Source organism: Ursus maritimus, unplaced genomic scaffold (assembly GCF_017311325.1).
Source record: "Ursus maritimus isolate PB19 unplaced genomic scaffold, ASM1731132v1 scaffold_6, whole genome shotgun sequence".
Lineage (NCBI taxonomy): Eukaryota > Metazoa > Chordata > Mammalia > Carnivora > Ursidae > Ursus > Ursus maritimus.
Genome location: NW_024426774.1, coordinates 57,421,322 through 57,443,063, shown reverse-complemented (window position 1 = coordinate 57,443,063; position 21,742 = coordinate 57,421,322). Strand labels below are relative to the sequence as shown.

The 21,742-nt window shown below is 45.2% G+C and overlaps 1 protein-coding gene and 1 long non-coding RNA gene across 5 annotated transcripts in view; one reads left to right on the top strand and one right to left on the bottom strand.

Annotated features, from left to right (window-relative positions):
* Positions 1-3,380: 3,380 nt before the first annotated feature.
* LOC103671307 lies at positions 3,381-17,001 on the bottom strand. Of its 2 annotated transcripts, none has more exons than XR_005832965.1 (5): positions 14,230-17,001; positions 13,433-13,564; positions 12,934-13,183; positions 7,056-7,173; positions 3,381-4,652 (listed from the first exon to the last, which is right to left on the bottom strand). It is a non-coding gene; the product is annotated as an uncharacterized LOC103671307 (long non-coding RNA). The 2 variants fall into 2 exon arrangements; XR_005832966.1 differs by having other exon boundaries at positions 7,056-7,170.
* B3GNT2 (UDP-GlcNAc:betaGal beta-1,3-N-acetylglucosaminyltransferase 2) overlaps positions 13,880-21,742 on the top strand; it is a 28,216-nt gene continuing 20,353 nt past the window's right edge. For 2 of the 3 annotated variants that reach the window (XR_005832964.1, XM_040623436.1), the window contains exons 1-2: positions 13,880-14,149; positions 17,019-17,076. The gene's annotated coding sequence lies outside the window, so the exon portion shown is untranslated. The remainder of the gene's footprint in view (positions 14,150-17,018; positions 17,077-21,742) is intronic. The other variant, XM_040623435.1, reaches the window with a different exon arrangement.

Below are 21,742 nucleotides of genomic sequence, written 5' to 3'. Positions count from 1 at the left end.
TCCTCTCAATTGATGCAGAAAAAGCATTTGACAAAATACAGCATCCTTTCCTGATTAAAACCCTTCAGAGTGTAGGAATAGAAGGTACATTTCTCAATCTCATAAAAGCCATCTATGAAAAGCCTACTGCAAATATTATTCTCAATGGGGAAAAGCTGAAAGCCTTTCCCTTAAGATCAGGAACACGACAAGGATGCCCACTCTCACCACTATTATTCAACATAGTACTAGAAGTCCTTGCAACAGCAATCAGACGACAAAAAGGGATCAAAGGTATTCAAATTGGCAAAGAAGAAGTCAAAATGTCTCTCTTCGCAGATGACATGATACTCTATATGGAAAACCCAAAAGAAGCCACTCCCAAACTATTAGAAGTTATAGAGCAATTCAGTAACGTGGCGGGATACAAAATCAATGCTCAGAAATCAGTTGCATTTCTATACACGAATAACGAGACCGAAGAAAGAGAAATTAGGGAATCCATCCCATTTACAATAGCACCAAAAACCATACGTTACCTTGGAATTAACTTAACCAGAGACGTAAAGGACCTATATTCTAGAAACTATAAATCACTCTTGAAAGACATTGAGGAAGACATAAAAAGATGGAAAAATATTCCATGCTCATGGATCAGAAGAATAAACATAGTTAAAATGTCTATGCTACCCAGAACAATCTACACTTTCAATGCTATCCCGATCAAAATACCAATGACATTTTTCAAAGAACTGGAACAAATAGTCCTTAAATTTGTATGGAACCAGAAAAGGCCCCGAATCGCCAAGGAATTGTTGAAAGGGAAAAACAAAGCCGGGGGCATCACAATGCCGGATTTCAAGCTGTACTACAAAGCTGTGATCACAAAGACAGCATGGTACTGACACAAAAACAGACACACAGACCAATGGAACAGAATAGAGAACCCAGAAATGGACCCTCGGCTCTTTGGGCAACTAATCTTTGATAAAGCAGGAAAAAACACCTGGTGGAAAAAAGACAGTCTCTTCAATAAATGGTGCTGGGAAAATTGGACAGCTACATGCAAAAGAATGAAACTTGACCACTCTCTCACACCATACACAAAGATAAACTCCAAATGGATGAAAGATCTCGATGTGAGACAGGAATCCATCAAAATCCTAGAGGAGAACATAGGCAGCAACCTCTACGACATCGGCCAAAGCAACCTTTTTCATGATACATCCCCAAAGGCAAGAGAAACAAAAGATAAAATGAATTTATGGGACTTCATCAAGATTAAAAGTTTCTGCACAGCCAAGGAAACAGTCAGAAAAACTAAGAGGCAGCCCACGGAATGGGAGAATATATTTGCAAATGATACTACAGATAAAAGACTGGTATCCAAGATCTACAAGGAACTTCTCAAACGCAATACACGAGAAACAAATAAACAAATCATAAAATGGGCAGAAGATATGAACAGACACTTTTCCAATGATGACATAGAAATGGCTAACAGACACATGAAAAAATGTTCAAAATCATTAGCCATCAGGGAAATTCAAATCAAAACCACACTAAGATACCACCTTACGCCAGTTAGAATGGCAAAAATTGACAAGGCAAGAAACAACAATTCCTGGAGAGGATGTGGAGAAAGGGTATCCCTCCTACATTGTTGGTGGGAATGCAAGTTGGTACAACCACTTTGGAAAATAGTGTGGAGGTCCCTTAAAAAGTTAAAAATTGAGCTACCCTATGATCCAGCCATTGCACTACTGGGTATTTACGCAAAGACACAGACGTAGTGAAGAGAAGGGCCATATGCACCCCAATGTTCATAGCAGCATTGTCCACAATAGCTAAATCGTGAAAGGAACCGAGATGCCCTTCAACAGATGACTGGATTAAGAAGATGTGGTCCATATATACAATGGAATATTATTCAGCTATCAAAAAGAACGATTTCTCAACATTTGCTGCAACATGGATGGCACTGGAGGAGATAATGCTAAGTGAAATAAGTCAAGCAGAGAAAGAGAATTATCATATGGTTTCTCTCATCTATGGAACATAAGAACTAGGAAGATTGGTAGGGGAAGAAAGGGATAAAGAAAGGGGGTTAATCAGAAGGGGGAATGAAGCATGAGAGACTATGGACTATGAGAAACAAACTGAGGGCTTCAGAGGGGAGGGGGTGGGGGAATGGGATAGGCTGGTGATGGGGAGCAAGGAGGGCATGTATTGCATGGTGCACTGGGTGTTATACGCAACTAATCAATCATCAAACTTTACATCAAAAACCAGGGATGTACTGTATGGTGACTAACATTATATAATAAAAAAACATTAAAAAAAAGTAGCTAGGAGTGGGGGGTGGTGGGACAGAGCAGCGCAGGGAGGCAGAATAATACGTTATTTTAGTATTTTCAGGGAGACAGAGAAAAAAATCATGCAAATATCTCTACCCCCCGCCTCTTTTTATTTTGCAAAGCCTTTCTTTGTCAAAATCTCAATTTTGGATTATACCCTTGTTGACTGTGTCTGTTTAAGTTCTAGATAAAGGCTTGTTTGTTGGACCTGTCGTATCCATAATTGCTCAAACTGCTCGTTTTGATTTTCTTATTGTGTAGACTGTGCTGGGAAGCTTGGCAGGAAGCACACTGTGGAAATGTGGAACTGGACAGCTTAATGTGTGTCATTTGGGAAATTCAGCAGATGCCAGGGCTTAGCAGGCTCTCAGCTTGTTCAAGACTAATCCTGGGGATTTTCATTCTTGTGGGCATCGTGCCCCTTAAGTCTGAGGGCTTAGGTCCCATCCAAAATCAGTCCACACAGCCACCTCCCAGCTGTCCCACTCTTAAAAACTAGGCTGGTAGCTGACAAAGGCTCTCCTATCACTTCCTAAGGAAGTGGAAGGGTAGTGAGATCATTGGGTTCCAGAGATGGTCCTGGTACAGGCTGATATGCAATGTTTTCACTGGACATGAGTGTGGACTCCTAGTTGGTTTCTAGGAAACGTGTGGGACTACAAATGCAACATACATCCCCCCTATAGTGGATGACATGTTGTGCCCTCCAGATGCCCCTCCAAGATTGAAGCACTTGTTTCCCCATCTACTGGGAGGGTTGACAGCAGCCACTGTCTGCTGAGTCACTTTCTGAGACTTCTCCTCTGCTGAAAAGAGCCACCTTGCCCACGATCATGTTCCCCTTCCCAAGGGCTCACATCTAGTATCTGGTTGATGCAGGAGTAAAAAGGCCCAGCTTTGTCACCCCAATTTGGGACAACTCTGAGACATCCCAGCACCAGAGCTCCCTAAAAGATCACGTAGGCTTTTCTTTTCCCTCTCCCTTCCTTTTTCCTTTTCCTTTCCCTTCCCTTTTCTTTTATCTTTCCCTTCCCTTCCCTTTCTTCTTTCCTTTTCTTTTTCCTTTCCTTTCCTTTCTCACTTTCTTTTTCTTTTTTAAAGTAGGCTCTATGCCCAAATGGGACCCAAACTTACGACCCCTCGATCCATAGTCATATGTTCCACTGACTGAGCCAGCCAGGCACCCCCTTTCTGAAATGTTTGATTGTCAAGATTCTTCCAGAAAGTTTCCTGGTGACCCAAACTCTTTTTTCTGACTTCTAATGATCATTAATTTGATTTTGGCTGATCAGTTAAACTTGGCTTCCTCTTTCTACAGCTTCATGGGCACAAAGTTTCTAGAGTTAATGAAATCCAAAAATGTCTCTGTGCAGCTGGGGGGTGGAGGGAGGGTGACTCCTAAAGGGTACTGCCTCGGGAAAACCATGTCCTGGAATGGCTTTAGATGAGAAGTGAAGGAAATGTGATGAAAAGGATTTCAATTTGCAGAGGAACATGGGCTTAAGCCTAATGTTTGGCTCAGAAGACTATACTAATTTTTAGAAAAATGCATCCTCTCCTATCTGCAGTTGATTTTGAAATGCCAGTTTGTAGCTGTCCTAGTTTGGTGCTGAAGAAACTGCCCAGCATGGTAGTGGGTGGGAGCCCCTTCTTTCTCCCACTTGCCTCTATTTCTCTCCACCTACACACTGTTTCCTTTTTTTTTTTTTTTTTTTTTTGCTAGTTGAGGTAAAATTTGTAAACAGTAAAGTGCACAAATTCAAGGTATACAGTGTGGGGGTGCCTGTGGGGTGGCTCAGTCGGTTAAGCATCTGCCTTTGGCTCAGGTCATGATCCCAGGGTGCTGGGGTGGAGCCCCACATCAGGCTCCCTGCTCAGCAGAAAGTCTGCTTTTCCTTTGGACCTTCCCCCCTCTTGTGCTCTCTCTCTCTCAAATAAATAAATAAAATCTAAAAAAAAAAAAGTGTACACTGTGGTAAATTTTGACAATGATGTGCTCCCATGCAGCCATCATTCCAATCAACAGACGAAACATTTCTCTCATCTCAGAAAGTTCACTTACACCTCTTTTCATTTAATTCTCTTCTTATCCCTGAGGCAACTGGTGTTCTGATTTCTATCACCATAGGTTAGTTTTTACCTGTTCTTGTGCTTCATGTATATTCTTTTGTGTATGGCTTCTTTCACTCAACATGTTTTGAGATTTGTCCACCTTGTTACATGCATCCTGCTTCTCTTTTAAGACTATTCATGGGCGTGCTGGTTTTTTGCCTTAAGCATCTTTGCCGCAAGCATTTCCTCCATATGAGTTATTGGCTGTAAGACAATTTTGACATAAAAGATAAAATGGCAAAAAATAAAAGAGGGACATTCATTAAAAAGAACATAATGAAACTTGGAAAATGAGTAGATTTAAAAGACTTTATTGCAGGGGCGCCTGGGTGGTGCAGTCGTTAAGCGTCTGCCTTCGGCTCAGGGTGTGATCCTGGCGTTATGGGATCGAGCCCCACATCAGGCTCCTCCGCTGGGAGTCTGCTGCTTCCTCTCCCACTCCCCCTGCTTGTGTTCCCTCTCTCACTGGCTGTCTCTATCTCTGTCAAGCAAATAAATAAAAATCTTTTTAAAATTTTTTAAAAATTAAAAAAAGACTTTATTGCAAAATACGAAATACTTGAATACATTCAAAATGTATAATGTTGATTCATGGCAATAGTGCACCAATAACTGATTTTATTTTGTAGATTGTACCTAAGTAGTTGTCTTCGAAGTCTTTCATTCATATTATACTTTCATTTGTTTTGCTTGTTGATTTGTTTCCCTGTTTGGCATCACACTTTTTCTTTTTTTGTTAAAATTTCTTCCTTCATTAAGAGAGGTATCAGATTCCAAATACTAGGATGTTTATCTGTAACTGGGCTTTGTATTGTGTTGTGAAAGCTTTTTGATACTGCTGTTTGTTCTTGGCATATTGTCACTTGTCCAATGATAGATGTTCCAGAGTTCTAGGGAAATGTGGATTCAAAACTCTATGCTACCATATAGACCATTATGCTATTCTGAAAGCTAAGATTTACATCATATAAAAATGTGAGGACTACCTCGAGAAATGAAACCAAACTGTCGACCAGTTGATGAAACCAAACTGTCAAACAAACCAGAGTGTCAACCAATTCCTTTTTTAAAGATTTTATTTATTTATTTAAGAGAGAGAGAGAGAGAGAGAGAGAGAGGAGAGGGGCAGAGAGGAAGGGAGAGGGACAAGCAGACTCCATGCTGAGCACCAAGCCCCATGCAGGGCTTTATCCCATGACCCCGAGATCATGACCTAAGCTAAAACCAAGAGTCAGCCACTTAGCCAACTGAGCCACCCAGGTGCCCCCTAAGACTTTATTTTTTTAAGTAATCTATATACCCAATGTGGGGCTCCAACTTAAAACACCGAGATCAAGAATTGCATGCTCTACCAACTGAGCCAGCCAGGCACCCCTACTTTTTAATCTTTCATGGCAAAATGGCCTTAATGCTACTTAGTTATTTGACCAAAATGCTCACAGCAAAGATGTCTACAGCAAAGACACTTACAGTGAAAGTAACTAGAACCATCTGCGGGGTCCATTGTTCTCTGATTTCTCTGTCATGCTTAAGGAAAAGGCCCTGCCCCTCCTGAGGATGGTTTTGCTATGACACATCTTGCCAAGTGAGTTTCATCAGTCACTGGGTCCTAAAAAGACCAAGCAAGTGGCTCCTCCCAGGTATAGCCAATTGATCTTCCTGTTCTCAATGGTGATGGTGATTAATGATATCTGAACACTTTGGAATAAAGATAGAGTAGCAATTCCTCTTGTAGGCTCCCACGACAAATGTTAATAATCCCCAGGGTTCTATGCCAAGATACCACCTGTACTTCATCCTGATGAGGACTTGGGCCCACTGTCAAAGCCAAAGGTGAAACAAACTTATTAAGCACCAGGTATCTATAGGCACTTGGTCATAAATGACCTTATTTTCCCTTCTTGGGAAGTCTTCGAGATAGATTTTACTATACCTATGAGGACACATAGAGTGGGATTTGAACTTGGGTTTGTAGATTTCCATACCATATTTGTGCCCACCACTAGCCAAGACTTAGGCTCCTGAATCCATCTGAGGTGGCACATGCCTATCTGAAGATGACAGACCTCACGGTTATACCCATATCTGGATGGCTGCACAACTGGGGAGGACTTGGAGCCTAGCATACTTTCTTTCTCAATAAGAGCCAACTGGAGTTGGCAGATGAGTCTTCATTTTTCAGAAATGTTCTCTGTTCTCCTTAGCCAGGCAGCTTTGACCTTTGGTAAAGGCCAGCAGATCTTTGTTATGCCGCTTGCAAATCATTGTTTTGTAACAGTTGTGTTTACAGCTGAGATGGTTTCCAGACCTGGAGTAGCCGGCAGGATGATGCCAGCAATGAGGCATTAGGTTCTCTAATAGGCTTATGCCCTGATAATCATATTAATGGCACTGTCTCATGCTTGATGCGGCAATTATGGGCCTCTCCTCTTGAATGTAATTTTGCAGTTTGATAATCATTATAAGTATGATTTTGCATTTCTCTTTAATGAGAGTTCCATTCCCCAAACAATATTATGACCCTCATAGAGATGGCTGTTTGTGCCCCTTCAAATTACTGATCTTATACACCATCACAATGCCATACACAGGCTGGACTTTACTCACCTAGGAATTCTGAGTTCTTCTAGCATCAGGATTCTGTGGGAGATGGAGCAAATCCCTTGGGAATCATAACACTGGTTTGTGGTATCCGCATCTGACAATGAGGTTTTATGTTCTTCTGCTGTTGCAAAGTCAAAGTAATCTTGGGGTAAAGGATCTGCTTTAGGAGCCAGGTGATTTTTAACCTGTGACTTGATTGACCAACATTCAAGAGATTATCTCTAGTATCAGGTGTTTGGCCTCCCAAAATCTACTTTTTGGACCTTCTTTTTCTCATTTGTAAGTTCCAAGGGATTTGGACTGGAGTTCCAAGAATTCCAGTGCCAAGATTCCACACTTTCCATCAGTAATTAATGTTTTAGCCATTGACAGAGGTGGCTGTTGTTTTTATGGCCCCAACTGGGACTGATTAACAGACTCGCTCCTTCTGAAGCAACCTAAGTCCATAGTATATACAAGATTTAGGGATTTCTGCTGCGATGCTGCCTGTGTATGCTTGCCCCTCGAGCATGATGGGATCTTTTCCAGGTCTGTGGGGAAGGGAGGAGGGAACTACAGGGCTTGGGCACCAAACAGACCATGGCACTAGCTACTGAGGAAGAAGGCCTTCATTCTGAACCATGCCCAGAGGGCTGCAGGAATTGGCTCCTGTGGCTCCAATACAACCACGGAGGTCGAAGCCAGCTCTGGGCTTGCAGGTCTCAGGCTCGAGGGTGGCAGCTCCATGGGGTCTGTATCCGAATGGTGGGTTGATGGGTGCTCCTGGACAATGAAGCAGAGGCAGTAAAGAGCAAAGGAGGCAGGTGTGGGAGCTGGTGTCGGGCTTTGGTTCAGTGGACATGGGGCCCCCCAGGCTGGCTGGGTACAGTGAGACAAACAGCAGCAAGAGGGGCATCCGGGATTGCTTGTTCAAAAGCCTGCAGTCTGGCTGGGCAACAATACTAGTCATTTCTTCACCAGGCAAACAGGTGACAAGGGAGACCCAAACATGAGAGGCCCAGAGCAAAGCACATAAGATTTGCTCTGTAGCCTAGGCTGCCCAACCATGTGGGGGGAGTGCCAGACTATGACTGAGAAGGTGTATGACTATAGGGGTGACAACAGGTTGGGCATTAGGGGTGCCAAAAGAGCATCTGTGACCTAGAAGCTTTAATTGTGGAGCCATGTCAGACTGTCAGATTGATAGTGTTTGCAGCCACAAAGGCACGAGCACTTGCCAATATTCTTCTCACCTTCAGTGAGCAGTCTGGGAGCCTTTTACCCCACCTTCTCCAGGAAGCCTCCCAGACTTTCCGAAGTCTGGTTAATTGTTCTCTTTTCTGATCTCAGAGCTCTTACTGTCTGTACCTTACAATTTAGCACTTAATCAGACACAGCTGTGCATTCCTCTCTAATTGTTTTGTGTGTGTTTGTCCTATCTCTGGGCAAGATTACAGCTTGCTTTAGAGCAGAGACTTGCAATCTTTTTGGGGAGGGCTCCTGGGAGAGATATGGATGTATGTGAGGGAGTTCTGGACAAGGGAAATCACTCATATCCCTAAAAGTGATTTACAGTTTAGAAAGTGCTTTTTTTTTTTTTAAACTAATTTCTACACCCAACATGGGGCTCAAGCTCACGACCCCAAGATCAAGAGTCACATGCTCCACCAACTGAGCTGCCAGGTGCCCCTAGAAAGTGCTTTTACTTAAGTTATCTTCTCACTCCTTATAATTGTCCTGAGAGGTGTGTGTGTTTTAGCATCTACAGACAATGAAACTGAGACAGAAGAGGTCAACAATCTGCCTGAGGAAGAAACAAGGTGAGTAGCAGCAGTGAGATAAGCCTGGGATTCCTGACTCATGGCCAGAGTCCCAAAGGAGCTCATGTGTTGACAGCAAAGTCCCTAGTGGAGAAGAGGGGGAAGGAGAAAGGAGGCCTCCACATGCCTTTCCCTGATGGAAATCTTGGGGTGAAACAAGTGAGGGGGATGTGGCCTTGGTTTACACAGCTACCAGCTCAAGCTTCATAGAGACCACTCATTTCTCTTTTCATTATCATTCTCTCATGGATCTTCTATCCACCATCAGGCATAATCCTCTGCTCTTCCTGGCATCTGACCTCCTACCCTTACTCACTCCCACCCTTCAAATCTTTTTATTTAATCCTCTGGGACAGAGGCTTCAACAAGCAAACTGAATTGATGATTGCTCCATCCATCCATCCATCCATCCATCCATCCTTAAGCTCTAATCAGAATGAAATCCCCACCTTCTTTGCTTTCCCTGAAGCTCTAGGAGATGAAGATGCTTTTTCACCTCTGTGTCCCCCAGGGCTGAGAGCTGGGGTTAGTCCCCTCTCTGATCATTTCTCCTCCACCTCTTGTAAACACTCTTGTTCCTCCACTCTTGAGGTTGCTGCCTAGCCATATTCCCTCTTCCCTTCTGGTGGTTCCCATCTTCTGACCTCCTGGTCACTCCTTCTTCCTCACTTTCTTAAGACTTCAGCTCCCAGCTCCATGGCTTTCACACCATGACCTTGACTTCGATTCCTGCCCATATCGACCTGGGTGGCTTCACTGCCCACATGGATGACCTATCCAGTACCCTACCTCTCAGTCCCCTGGCCTCATATTCCCCAGTGACTTTCTCCTCTACTCTCCCTTATCATATCCTGGCTTTGTCATGATCTTAAACCTGTCCACCTCCCGGACCACTAACTTAAGCATCCAGATTGCTGACCCAAGTCAGCAACCTCCTCTTCTTCCAACATGATTAAACATTGACTCCTTTGACACCTCCAGCCCATTGACTTCTGTCCTTTCTCTTGTATCATTCATCATGTCAACCTCACTTTTGCCAAGGTTCTTAATTCCTTAGCAAAAGGAATTTGCTCCTCTGCCCTAGGAATTCCCTCACCTGAGCCTGCACCAGAGCAGACACCTGAGCTCTGCTGGACGAAATCACACAGTGGGGCCAAAGGGTACCTTAAAAGTTCACACCACCAACCTCAAGTAGGTTGCCATGCTGACTTAATCATCTGGCCATTTCTCAACCTTCTCACTTTCTGCAATAACTCTGTCACACCTTCTCCACTTTCTTCAAATCTGTCATCTCTCCCTGCCCCAACCCTAGCCTCCTGTATGTCACAGAGCAAGATAAAGTCATCCTGTGGAAGGATTCAATGTCCTATACCAAACCTGCCTGGTTCAGTCCTCCTCCAACTTCCTCCCTCCTGTTATAACAGAGGAGGTAGCCTCTGGCATGAGGTTAGATTTTCCACCCATACTCTGGTTCCATCCTCTCCCATGGTCACAGGAACCTTTATTGTCCATTGTCCTTTCACTGCTATACCTTCATCTTCCTCTTCTCTATAGGATCCTCCCCATCTGCATTTAAACACACTCAAGTAATTCTATCCCAAACCCACTGCTGACATAACATTCCTCTGCAGCTGTTTCTCTCTCTGACCCTTCAAACCTTTCTGTCTGCATGAAGTACCTTTCTTCATTTCTTCACCTCTCACTCACTCCTCAATCCACTCCAGTCTATCTCTTCACCCTTCACTATACCAGTAACTGCTCCGTGAAACTCCCAGTGACACCAAGGTCAGTCAATCCAGTGGACGTTATTTAGTCCTCATTTCCCTTGGGTCTCTCAGCCATTTTGAGTGTGTTGACTACTGCCTCCTTAAGACATGTTCTTTCCCTGGGACACCCCTATGTCCCCAAGCTCCTAGTTTTCTTCCTGCCTCTCTGGCAGCTCCTCCACTTCATCTGTAGATAGTTTTCCGGTCCAGCTCTACACTCTCCTAGGAGACCACCTTATTCTCCTGGCTTTATTACCACCTCTACTTACTACTTCAGTTTCAGCCTCTCCTCAGAGCACCAGACCCTACAACCAACGTCCTATTCAACATACCCACTTGGACATCTCACAGGCACTGCAGACCCACTGCAGACCCACCTTGACCAAATGTGAACCTTGGGAACGTTTTCTTAATTCTCTTCCCTGAGGGTGCCCCAACTGAGAAAATGGCACCACCGTCCATCTGGTTGAAGAAGCAGAGAACTGGGAGTTTTCCTTGATTCCTCCCTAGTTAAGCAATCACCAAGTCTTGTTGGTATTCTTCTCTCCATTTGCTTTACCACTTGGATAAACAGCCCTTTCATTTATATTTTGGCAAGAGCCTCCTAACTATCTCTCAACTCCCTTTCTCCCTTTTCCCTATTCCTTCTTCACATTGTGGTCAGAGTGATCTTACTGAAAATGGTATTCTAGACCCTGCAGAACGTAGCCCCTGCCTACCTCTCCAACTTCTTCCTCAACCACATCCCCTTTGTAGTATAAACCAGCCAGAACTCTGTTCCATTCTTTTCTTTGCCTGAGTAAATCCTGCTCACCCTTCAGAGCTCAACTCAAATGTCACCTCCTCTTGGACTCCCCCACATGGTCCCACTACCTTGTACTTCTGCAATTGTCATTATATAATTGACAGTGCATTGAATTGTGAAGCTGTCTCTCTCCAGCTAAACTGGGAGCTCCAAGAGAGAAGAGTTTGTCTGTCATGTTTACCACTCCAGTGTCAATACATATTTGTTAAATAAATAAATAATACATCTTTACCTACTGATGATGGACCCAGGCCCCAACCCAAGAGTAAAGACTACAGCCAAGTCAGTGTGGAACTTAGCGTTGAGTAATTCCCCCAAAGGAACAGTGTTAGCTGTTACAGATACACTCCCAGCTGCATTAATTAATGGCAGGATGGAGAGAATGCCCTTATTTTTAAATTTCAGGGCCTGAACAGCTACAAAGGACACAATCTTAATTTCCTTGTTGGATCCCAACTTACGCTGCAGCAGTTCCTTTACTAAAAACTCCTTAGCAGGCAGTCCCTGAAAGTATGTCTGTGGCTACTGGGTGTCTACTTAAAGGGAAGACACACGTGCATAGAAACAATATGTCAATCTGACGGCCCAGAAAAATCTTCAGATGTCAGTCTTGTCCCACCACAGCGTTTAATCACAACAGCAGCCTAGAGATATCTTTATTTAACCCAAGGAACACGGACTCAGGATTAATTATTTTTATGCAGAATGAAAGCATAGGCTTTCCTTTTTATTAATTTATACTTTCTCTAGAGTTCAAGAATTTCTAAATTCTGTATTTCTTTAAAAAATGTTTTATTAGCTTTCTAAATTATGACAGTTAATACAACTGGAAAAATACAAAATTCAGAGTCAGTATAAGGGTATAAAATTCATTTCCCTCCTTCCCACACTCCAATTCCACATTTGGGATAACGGTGGTTAGCAGTCAGTGTGCATCCTTTTTGTTTTTCTGTGAACATACAAAATCCAACTTGTTTCTTGGACTTTTATGTTTCAGTCTTAGGAGAATCATGTGATCAACATAAAAACAAAAAGGTCTGCAGGCTGAAAATCAAAACTTTCCCAGATGACTCTGAACGCCTGTTTCTAAAAGAGTGCACCCACGTGTCTCAGTGCATCAAGCAGCAAAGTATTCTTTTGGTCGGAACTGGGATAAGAGTAAGGGCCCACAGTCGAGAGGGCTGAACTCCTAGGTGCCTGAAATCCCTACATTTGCATTTCCTTCCCCTTAGGCTAATTCCGCCTCAAAAAGCCTTCTGAAAAATGCAAATATTTGAGGGTGGAGTGTCCTTAACTGCTGGGTCTGGTTGTGTAAAGAGGATCTCTCTTCCTGAAGAGACAAGGACCTAGCGAGGGAGGTGCTTTCTGATGGGCCTCTGGCCAGGCTTGCCACGGAGCAAGCGCGTGACGAGCTGGCTGCTCTGGGCCTTTCAGACCTGTGCAACCTCCCCATCCGGTTGCGCTAGGCTTACCTGGGGCCCCCAAAGTTGGGCCCAGAGGCTGGGACTCACCTTAGAATGTAGTGCTCTGGCGAGCCAGCGGGGGCGCTAGGCTAAGAAGGGTGCGTCTGTGGTTCCAGGTGTTTCGGCTGGTGGGCGTCGTAGTGTGGAGCCGGAGGTGTGTGTGTCAGAATTCAGCCATTTAGGCTGCTCCTAGGTGTCCGCCCTGCCCCTTTGGGCAGCGGCGCGGGTTGGAGGCGCAGCGTCTGGACACCTTGCACTTCTGGCTTCCAAGACGCGCGTGGGACCTCGAGGAAATTCTCTGCAAGACACCACAAGGAGGAGAGCTAAAACTTCCCCCTCACCAGTTCCTGGGCGGCTTTATAAATTCGAAGATTGGGTGGCAGTGCCAAGTAGGGCACCACTGTAGGCCTTGGGCTCTAGGGCGTTATTTGGGGATCTAAGAGGTGGCGGCAAGTAACGGGTGGGCAGAGAGCAATGGTCACGTCCTACTTTGGCCCTGGTTCCCCCTTCCCCAGTGGAACTCTGGGTTTTGCAAGGGCGCACGCACCCGAACACTGGCACGCCGGCCAGACGGTCTAGGCCCAGTCACAAACTGGTTCTGGCCAGAAAAGGTCACTGGAGTTCTACCCAGGCTCTGTGTTTAGTCCTCCAACATTAGGCGCACCGCAAGAGGGGTGACCTGCAGTTGGAGAGATTTAGGTTAGACCGGGGTTGGAATACGGTCGAACTGTCCTGTTCTTCCGAGGGGGTCTACTTCCTGGGGTCCCCGTCCCCCAGTTTAACCCTTTACTTTCCACGTGTGGACTTGGGGCCCCCGGCGGGTCTCTGGAAGCTAGAAGGAGCACTAGCCTGGGCGAATCTTAGGCGCAAACTGGCAGACAGGCTGGAGCTCGGCCTTCCCCAAACTTGGGGCGCCGGGCTGCGGGCCCCGCTGGGCGGTGACGTGAGGGGTGGTGCCGGGCCTGATTGGCGCGCCAGGCGGGGGCGAAGGCGGGGCCCGACCCGGGCGCCCAGAGGCGGCGGCGGCGCCGGGAGCTGGAGCCGGGAGTGAGAGGCGCAGTAGCGCTGGCGGCAACAAGTGCAGGAGACGAGCCGTGCCGGTGACTTCCCTGCAGACGACACCACCCGGCCGCCCCTCGCGGAGCACCGTATGGAGCGGGAGCGGCGGCGCTCGCCGGGCTAAGCCGCGCCGAGCGGCCGGGACGTGGATGCGGCCGGGATCTCCCGCCCCCGCCCCGCTGAGCAGGAGCTGCTCCCGGACAAGGTAGGGCCGGGGCGGGTGTGCACCCCCGCCCCCTCCCGCCCCTCTTCCCCTCCCCCACCGTCTCCCCCAGCCCTCTCCACCTCCTTTCTATCTCTGCTTGCTGCTCCCCCTGCTCCGCACCGACTCCTGTCCCTCGCAGTCCCGTTCCTCGCCGGTTCCGGCTTCGTACCGGCGCGCCACAGGAGGAAAACGTTCCTGGGAGGCTCCCGCCGCATTTAGGCGTCCCCCCTTCCCTCCAGCTTCCTTACCCTAGAGGAAGAGGATAACAAAACCAGCAGCAGCATGTCTTTTTAGTCTCTTGCCCTGTTCCACCCCCACCCCCACGGGGCCCTGGGACATCCCCCCTCCTCGCTGCACCCCAACTTCCGGGGGAGCCCGCGCGGGGGTGATGCAGGCATTGGGAAGGGGCGTCTGGGGCCGGCGTCCTCACCTGGCTTCCACCGGCGTTTTGAGTAGGGGGCCATGCGTGATTTTTCACTCTCACTCCCTCACCCCACCCTCGCACTGCGCTGGTCTCGGTTGCCGCATGGGGAGATCAGGTGTTTTGTGAGCCAAGGAGCCACCAGCCGCCGCTCCCCACCCCCATCTGCCTGCCACTGCCACCTCCGAGTCCCCAAAGGCTGGTTTCTGTGAAACTTAGGGAGAACCTTTCAATTTGACCTCTAAAAAATTGTTCCACGCCGCCGGCGTTGAATGATTAACCAGGCTACTTGTCTGAGACCTGGGGAGGGGGATGGGTGGGTGCTGCCCGGAGCGCGTAAGACAGGCCTTTGCAAAACACCTCGCTAGAAGGGTGGGCGTGGGGACGCTCGGTGGGACCCGCCGACGGAGATCCAAGAGGTAGTCCCGGCACGGCAGGCGGACCCTTCTGGAGGTAATAAAAATCAAGTCACCTTAATATCCAGGCCACGGTGTTTTGCACTTAGGACCGGGGAGCCCCAGAATCCATTATCTCCCTACAAGTGTCGGGGCGTGAAAGCCTTATCTCTGAAATTAATACTTTTTTAAGCCTGGGTTGGCGAGGAGGCTCTATCTCCTGCTTAAAACTCAGGGATGGTGTGTTTGTCTCTGCTCCCCTATCCCCCATGGTCTCGTGAACCTTCCCAATTTCGTAGAAAGATAGTTTAGAACGATTATACCATGTTCTCCTGCCCCTCCCTTGTTGGAGCCTTGCTGTAGATTGCACAGATTGCTAAACCAGTTGGTGAATATGGGCGTCTACTTGTTACAACAAATTCTTCCGGTGTATTTTGCCTCGGGAGGTGGCCAGCAGAGTCAGGATCGGGACTAGGAAGGAGGGGGGATCCGAGCCTAACCCAGTCTGAGGGCTTTAGAGCCGAGCTGTCTCCTGGTCGCGCTCAGGCGGATCTGACAGTTTACCCTGGTGGGAGGACGGGCTTGGGCGGTCACTTCTTCCCACTGCCCTAGTTCTCACTTCTTTCTTTTGAATAGAGGTTATTAAGCCTGGTGGAATTTGGGAGAGTGTTACACACACAGTCCCTGTGCTCCTAAAACAGATTAGATTTTAAGACGAGGGAAGTGCAGATCCCTATAGAATTCTCTACATGAGTAAACCTTCCCCCCCTGCCCAGCTTTGCAAATGTCTGTATCTTTGGATCTAATGTTTTGAAATTACTTTTTCAGTTTGAAGTATTGCTTTTCCCATTGGCCATCTCCCAACCTCAGGGGCTCACGACTCTTCATTTCATGTGTGTTGATGAAAGGCCTAATTCTCCATTAAAGTTCAAGTTCCCACCCTCACTGTTCACTGGTCTTGAATCTGCCACATACTGTTCAGTGACCTCGGGCAGGTTGTTGATCATCCCAGCCTTACTTTCCATACCGGGTTTTGGGGACGGCAGCTCCTGGTCTACGAGATTGTTTTTGAGGACAGATAGGATAATGTTTGTCAAACTCCTGGCTCTGCATCATGGGAAATAAGAAGTGCTTAATGAGTGGTGGTCATTGTGTAATCCGTATAGAAGTTCCTCTAGGCATCAATTTCCCCTTACCAAATACAGTAATGGGAACCATTTAGATTGGTCTGAGACTGAAATCTGCCAGATTTGGCAGAGGCAGATAAAGTTTTTAAAATCCAAGAAATGAAGTAATCTATTGATGAAAATGAACATAATATGCTTGTAAAAATTATGATTTTTCTTTCTGGGTTTCTGATGAATAGCTGAGTAATGGCTTGTAGTTTTGAAGAGTTCCTTGTTTAAAAAAACACAATTTAGATTTCTCCAATTCTGAGATACTACAGTTTTGCTAAAATAGGAAAGTGGAACTGATAATTCATGGTTGATTTTTTACTGTACAATTTGTTCAAATGTGTGCCTTTTTAATTTTTTAAATTTTTAAATTTTTTATTATTTTTTAAATTTTATTTATTGGAGAGAGAATGAGAAAGCACAAGCAGGGGGAGGCGGAGGGAGAGGGAGAAGAGCAGACTCCCTGCTGAGCAGGCAGCCTGCCAGTTTGTGAACCAGTGGACTGACTGCCTGCCAGAGGAAGGACTCCATCCCTGGACCTTGGGATCATGACTTGAGCCAAAGGTAGACGTTTAACTGACGTAGCCACCCAGGGGCCCCCAAAAGTGTGCCTTTTTTAGAGGTACACTGGAAAAAAAGGATTTCTGTTAGGAAATAAAGAAATCTTAAAAAAAAAAAAGGATCATTCTGCTTTACGTGATGCATTGTTGGTACAAAGCTAAGGTGTTCTGGATAGAAATGCATGAGGCTTTTCAGCTGATGCAGGATAAGAGAAAAGATGAGTCCACTGTTTCTTAAAGAAACTTTGAAAATTTAAGTTTTAATGTTTTCTGGTAATGCTGTTTTTTTGTGTTGTTTCTTTTTAAACCATAATTTAGGGATCCTGACCCGGTGCTGTGAATGTGCCTGAAGCGTACTCTGTTCTTAACATACTGGGTCAGTGCTTTTAATTCTTTCTCACTTGCTTAATAGCCACAATATTTGACTTTGCTTAGTTTTTTTTGACAGTTTTATTGGGCAGTTTGTTAAAGACTTTAACAATTAATAAATGCCAACGGTTGCTTTTATAAACATTAAGATTCTTGCACCTGGGATAATATTTGGTTATATAATCTATTGCAACATGCCCAATTGTGTATAAGTTACAAATACTGGAAAATTCTCATAAAGGCCTTTTGGTCTTATATGCAAATGCTCAGAGGGAACTAAAATCATTTCAGTCAATTGCCTGGCAATTTTAGTGTATACAGAACGTTAAAACACGAATTAAACTGGGCTCTGACGATTTGAAAGTTGGGTTTCCTGGCTGACCTAATCAAAAGCACCCAGTAAGGACCACAGCACATATAGCCAACAGGTGTGTAGGTACAGCTGTCTCCCCCCCCCCCCCCCCAGCAAAGGTGGGATAGCTGTTAACTAGGTGCTTGCCAAAGATGTCTCCAGATTGCAGGATAAATACATTCCTCTCTCTCTGGAGAGGCAATTACCGCTTGAATAAGAGGTATATGTGTGTGGTATAAGACTTTAAGAGAATTGATGTAATGATTTCATCATCACCTGGTGATGAGGCTTTGCTAGTCTGAACAGAACTTCTGTGGGAAGAACTTGTACTTGATGGAGAATTTGTTATTAGGGCATATGTGGTACAATTACTTCACTGCTGGAAAAAGTTAATTGTACCAGTTTTCTATATGCTAGAACCCATATAGAGATTTTGCACTTACTGTGAGTTGCCACTACTGGAACTTTATGTTCTTTGCCCATCAGCTTTATCTCCTTGCCTTTCTTAATTTTTGTAACAAAATTCAAATTTCCATTTTTTTTTAAAAAGTAGGCTCTATGCCCAGCATGGGGCTCGAACTCACAATCCTGAGATCAAGAGTCTCACGCTCTACTGACTGAGCCAGCCAGCCAATGTTAGCATTGTTGATAAAGTTATAACATGTCTTGAAATATTTTGTGTAATTTTAGCTTTAGGTATTTCCATAGATAATGTTGTTACAAATTATTTTCTGTACATCTGTGAACATTCCCTTAAAGCAGGGTTTAAAATTGTATTCTGATGTGGCTACAGAGGGGAAATTCCCAGTAGCCAGGAAATTGATACTTTCTACTTTTCATTCTGTGGCATTTAAGAACAGGTTTATTGTTCCAGTGTTTTCACTCTGATGTGATTAGGATGTACGTTGCTTACCAGAATACTTGAAAAAAACGATTATCCGAGGGAATCAATTCTAGAGTGTGGCTAGATTCTGTCAGAGTGGTGGTTTAGTGGTTAAGAGTATGAACTTGGAGTCAATCAAATGAGGAATATTTTTTTTTAACTTGACGTATAGCATGCAGTAAAGTGTGAAGTGTCCTAGTATTGTGTGCAGCTCCTGAATGTATATCCAGCACCCCGCTCAAGAAGTAAACATTTTCAGTACCCCAGAAGGTGCCTGTGCCCCTTTCTAGGCAGTATCCACCCTCTAGAGTGAACTTTCATATCATCTTAGAAGTGACTCCTTTCATGTAGATTGGTTTTGCCTGTTCTTGAACCTAATAGAAGTGGAATTAAAGAATCATACTGTGTATAGTCTTTTGTGAAACAGAGCTGGTTTTGAGTTGGTGTTTGCCACTGTGTGACTGTCGTTACTGTGACTAAGTTACTTAACCTCTCTGAGCCTCAGTTTCTTCATTTGTGAAATGAGGGAGATGAAACTCCATCTCACATTTACTAAGAAGATTAATGTGGTCATATACCTAAAATATCTAGCACTGTGCTTGACATGCGGTTTCCTTGTTCCCCTTTTATTTCTTTAAAAAGGTGATAACTAAAGGGGCACCTGGGTGGCTCAGTTGGTTTAGTGTCCAACTCTTGGTTTCAAGCTCAGGTCATGATCTCATGGGTTGTGAGATTGAGCCACACTCAGCAGGAGTCTGCTTGAGATTCTCTCCCTCTGCCCCCTCCTCCAACTCACACATGTATGGTCTCTCTCTCAGAATACATAAATAAATCTTTAAAAAAAAAAGTGGCAACTAAAGCAATTATATCTTCCTTGTGTTAATATGCTATTTCACTATAAAAGTTATGTTGGTCTTTTACTGAAAGTTAGAAGCCAAGTCTTTGTTGATTCAACATTTTGTTGATGTAGCTTTCAGCTTAAATCAGACATATTATGTCTTGATAACTGATCTCCTATTATTTTTTCAAAAATTTATTTTGTTTTGGAGAGTGAGAGAGAGAGGGAGAAAGAGAGAGGGTGCACTTGTGGGTGGAGGGGGGAGGGGCAGAGGAAGAGGGAGAGGGAGAGAATCTCAAGTGGATTCCACATGACCTGAGCTGAAATCGAGAGTCAGATGCTTAACGGACTGGGCCACACAGGCACCCCTCCTGTTATTTTTAATTGACATTTTCTCTATAAGTCATGAAATGACAGTCATTGAAATATGTCCCATTTAGAGCCAATCAGTCACTTGCTGTCACCTGCAGGGTATAAGCTAGGGTGCAGTGGTGACAGTTTACACTTGATTATGAAATCTATGGAAGAATTTAGGCAAGAGGGAATGGTCAGTGCCTGGGGTATCCAGAACAATGTTCACTGCTTTATGTTTTGGGAAATAGTTATTTCAGAAATGAAAGCGCAGGGCCAGTTGTTAGGCTCAGACCATTGCGTGCCCCGACAAACCTTTTCAAACATTTGCTACTATGATCTCCCTCTGTAAGTAGTAGTATATGTTCCGTGGTCTCATGTTCCCAGTGTTTTGGTGGGCTTTTTGGATACTTTCTATTTTTGGAGCCATTCTTTAACTCTAACTCGGGTGGTACTGTGACATTCTTTCTAAGAGACTTTTTTCTTATGATGTTTATTTAGGGGAAAAAAATCAAGGTAAGGTAAAGGAAAAAAAAATTAATTTCACCATCTCCTAACACTGTAACTACTCTTAACTTGGTTTGAGTCCTTCTAGGTTCTTTTCTCTGCATCTGTACATCTCTAGAATGGGCTTAGGAAAAACACATTGCCGATACTTTAGGCAAATTTAAAATGGATTGTATGGCCTGCCTAGAGATATACCTGGCTGAGAGGTCATGAGGCTTTGAAGGCTTGGGTTCCAATCCATCGCCACTCTGGCCCTGCTTGTGGCTGTACCATTGTCAGGAGTGCTGGGCATGCAGTCCCCCAACATTCCCATCAGGATCCCTGTCTTCCAGATTACAGTAGCTGAGAGAGAAAACCTGTCCTTGGGACCTCCTCCCCCTAAGACCTCAAGATGGTATATAATCAGAGGAGCATTTTATCCCCTTAGCCAGTGTGCATTAATTGAGCACTTACTCTATGCCTGGCACTGTGCTTGGCCCCATGTGTATTCCTAGATGGGTCAGGCACAGTTCTGCCCTCGAGTTACCAGTCTGTGGAAACTCTAACCTAGAACTGATGGAAGAGTGCTCTCGTAGAGGTGCGAATAATGTGCAGTTTGGGGGTCAGCCAAGAAAGGCTTCCTGAGGAAGTAGTGTTTGGGCTTAGCCTTAATGGATGAATTAATAACTTTTCGGAGGGCAGAGGCAGGTACTGCAGGTTTGTGGCAGTGTGTCAGGGAAATAGCAGGTGATCCCGCGGGTTGGGAGGTCAGGGTGTTTCAGAAGGGGTAATAGGACACAGTGCAACCCCAGTGACCATGCAGAGAAGTGGCACTGGATAGTTATGGAGGTCGGGGAGCCATGAAAAGTTCCTGCAGATGGGATGTGGTGATGTGTCCGGGTCAGGCTTGCATTTAGTAAGATGAGCTTGAGCCTGACAGGTAGATGCAAGGCAGGTGTGATCGTGGGCCTGGGTCATTTTACAGCCTTCTGACGGAGAACTGTTTCCCATTTGCCCCTCAGTCTATTCTCCGAAAGAAGGTGGAGGAATATTTAAAAACTGAAATTATATATTTCTCTACTCAGAAACCTTTAGTAGCTCCTACTCTCAGACTAAAGTCAGACTAAAGCCAGGGTTCTTCTGTCACCTCCCAGGCTCTTGGTTTAGTTTACTGTCACCACACTGGTCTCTGCGCTCTCCTGCCTCCGGAGAGCAGTGGCATGTTGCAATGGCCGTTCCCTCTTCCTGCCCTGCTTCTGCCATCTTCTTTCTGAGAAGAGAGGTTTTGTCTGACTGTTCTTACCCTTATCATCTGTACTGTCCTTTTTATTTTGTCTGAGTTCTTATCAACGTTACGATAATCGGCCATAACTTTATTCTCAGTTGTCTGTTTTAAACACTGCTCAGTTAAGCATAGTGCTTCATAATTGTTGAATCTGGTCACTTCATCAATCTTTCTGGAGGAAAACTCAGTGCCCAAACCAGGCCAGGGATGGTACAGGATTAAAGTGCATCTGTGTGATTTATTTGAAAGAGAGTGAGAGATAAAAAGACTCAAGTTGGTGGGGTGGGATTTGGAAGTCAGTACGGGGAAGTGCGAAGGGGGTGACCTACAGATAAGGAACATTGGGGATCTTTGTTTAACATGTAGGACACTGGAGGCTGTCGTGGTGTCTCAGAGGGTCCAGGGGTTGGGAGCAAGGGAAGACCCAGCAACAAGCTTGAGCCCAGAATTGTGGAGAGCACCTATTTTGGGGCATGAG